Consider the following 530-nt stretch of genomic DNA (forward strand, 5'->3'; position numbering starts at 1 on the left):
CAGAAATTAGCATATATTATGATAAAAGATAATATAATTATTATATGTTATTTGTTTCGTTTGTTATATATATATATATATTAATAATTTGTTTGTTTGTTTATATATCTATTTTTGCTTTTTTCTTCTTCTTATGTTTCTTCGCATGCTCTGTAAACCCTTCTTTATCCTCTGCCTCTTGCTGCTGCTGCTGCTGCTCCTCCTCCTCCTGCTGCTCTTGCTGCTGTTCATGCTGCTGCTGCAGCGCACGTTTCTTTTTTTTCTTTCGTTGTACTGGATATTCCTCACCTTCATCATCATCTGCTGCTGCTGTTTCTGCTGCTTCTGCTTCTGCTGCTGCTGTTGCTGCTGCTGCTGCTGCTGCTGCTGGAGGTGAGTCAGGCGGGCATGTTGTTTCGTCTTCTGGAGATGTCTCCTCATATCTCTTTTTGTTTTTCTTCTTCTTTTTACCTTGCTGTTTTATATTTAATTCATTTGTCGCTGTCTCCTCCTCATGCTCATGCTGCTGCTGCTGCTGCTGCTGCTGCTGC

This window comes from Eimeria acervulina, genomic scaffold (genome assembly GCF_000499425.1).
Source record: "Eimeria acervulina Houghton genomic scaffold, Eah_scaff498, whole genome shotgun sequence".
Classification (NCBI taxonomy): Eukaryota; Apicomplexa; class Conoidasida; order Eucoccidiorida; family Eimeriidae; genus Eimeria; species Eimeria acervulina.